We start from the raw sequence: 2,375 nt of genomic DNA on the forward strand, positions 1-2,375 counted from the left end.
AAAGAGAAGAAGGGCACTAATTAGAGTCAGATTCAGCTTTTTACTTCGGAATTCAAAGAATTTGTGGATGTTAATTTTTTTTTTTTTACAAAAATAAGTTAGTTTTACAAAAAGCTCACAGCTGGAAAGTATGACTCAAGTGTCAGAATTTATATCTAATTCTCTCAAATCTATAATTTCACTTTGATGAACTCTGTTAAACTAATTTTAATAATTTTTATAAATTGCTGTGCCCCTGTCTCTCTCTCTCTGTATAGAAGAAGGCGTTGGGCCCCTTTGGTGAAGAGTGGCTTGTGCTGGCGCTTCAACACTAAGAGGGGCGATGGGAGTTTAATCTTGGAGTCGGGAACTGCTTGACAGCGGATCGGTGGCACTTGCCAGTTGCAAACTCTTCCACCTTCATGATCTGGACAGAATGTGTGCAGGCACAGTGACAGGCACCCACATCCCCGTAGCACTGTGTCTGAGCCAGCGGTGGTCCGGTCCCAGTACTCTAGGTACACCTTTGTGCGTGCCACACCGGGAGTCACAGTGCAGCCAGATGCTAAAGTTCACACGCAGGGGTGATTTCTCACACATCTGCCCGCAGTACACAATCTACCCGGATGACTTCTTCATATTCTTCAGCGGGGACACAAAGTACCAGAAGCCGGACTTGGCCTCCACATGGTTAGGTACAGTGGCAGTGTGTGGCATTTTGTAGTTGGCAAGCAGCGCCCCACAACCTTGTACTCCTGAAGCGTGCCCGACGCCTTCATGGCACTGCGTGCTTGTTCACTGCCACTCACTGTTATTTATTTATTGTTTTTATTATATTTATTTTTACTGTAGAGCATACTTAATGAGGCACTGTATTTAAGAAAGGTATGTAGAGTGTCATCAAATTTTTGGAATTGTGGTTATTTACAGAAATATCCTTAACTGTCCATGACATAAATACATTTCTTTTTTCCATCACTAACTTCAATAAGGTTACTGAGATATTGAAAATATTTACAAATCACAGAAAATTAGGAACAATGAGATACTTCACAGTGATTCAATGATCCTAATGCATACAGTAAACATAAATTTGATAATTACAAGTACAGAATACTAGGGATTGGAAACAGCCTCAGAAATGAATGTTTTCTCACATATAGCAAAATCTTCCTCAAGCAAAATGTGAACCAATAGTATAGAGTATTATACAAAGGTTATTCTGTAGCTGATTTTCTGAATGTTTAATATAAAGTCAGTCTATGACTTATTCAAGTTGAAAATTTGTTTCTAGAGTTGAGTTGTCCCCTCATACAACTTTGTAAGACTAACTAGACAAGTTGAGCTATTTCACCTACATAGGTGAGGGTTTTTTCTAGTCAGGACATAAGCAATTACTTGTCAAATTTATATGAATGTTATTATCTATCTATCTATCTATCTATCTATCTATCTATCTATCTATCTATCTGACATTTGTTGATTGATTGTTTATGTGTGAGGGTGGTTTGTCTGCATGGGTGTGTATGCATTCTAAACTCCTTGCCCAGGCTATATGAGGAATTTGGATACCCCAGGTCTGGAGACATACATAGTTGTTAATTGCAATGAGGGTTCTGTGGAGGAGCTGCCATGGTTCCTCACCCCTGAGCCATCTCTCCGGCTTCATTTTCCAATATATATATATATATATATATATATATCAGAAAATATCTACTTAACATTTCTTAAGTGATCAATATCTGGTTATACTAAAGAAACTAGCATTAAATTATAATATGTATATTACATAGTATACATTTTGTTGGTGAGAAATAAGACATAAAGTTACTGTGGTGATATTATTAGAAATGGGACTGAAATGTATCATAGATGTAACAGATCTGAATAAATAGCCTGAGGTTAATAATATATATGAGAATTTAGTGGAACAAAGGTGGATGATAACCACCTAATAACTTAAGAAGAAATTCTTACAACTGGTGAATGTTAAAAGACAAATTAATTGCCTCAAATTTTTATTTGATCCTCAAATTTTTCATCATTAATCATATTTATATAAATTTATATGTATCTGACATCATCCAGTTGTTCCTTTTTGGTAATAACAACTGGATATGTGTTTTCTTTTGTGGGTACTGTCAAGTTTAATGATTTTATGTATGAAAGAATGTGTTTTATACTCAAGAAATTTTCTTCTTTCCAATCTGCCTTATTCCTTTCATTGTCCATTTCTAATACACAATTAGATGGATATAAGATATTTGTTTTAGTTAGGGTTTCCAGTACTGTGATGAGAAACCATGACCAAGAAAGTTCTTATGAGGGATGACATTAAATTGGGACTAGTTTACAGGTTCAGACGATCAAGGACAGAAGCATGGTACAGGCAGACA

At 36.2% G+C, this 2,375-nt stretch overlaps 1 pseudogene across 1 annotated transcript; it reads right to left on the reverse strand.

The window, feature by feature from the left end:
- Positions 1–217: 217 nt before the first annotated feature.
- On the reverse strand, positions 218–758 carry LOC308439794 (large ribosomal subunit protein eL20-like; annotated as a pseudogene). The gene has a single exon. The product of its transcript is annotated as a large ribosomal subunit protein eL20-like (transcript).
- Between the last annotated feature and the right edge of the window lie 1,617 nt (positions 759–2,375).

The sequence above is a fragment of the Micromys minutus genome, assembly GCF_963924665.1.
Source record: "Micromys minutus genome assembly, chromosome: 30".
NCBI lineage: Eukaryota > Metazoa > Chordata > Mammalia > Rodentia > Muridae > Micromys > Micromys minutus.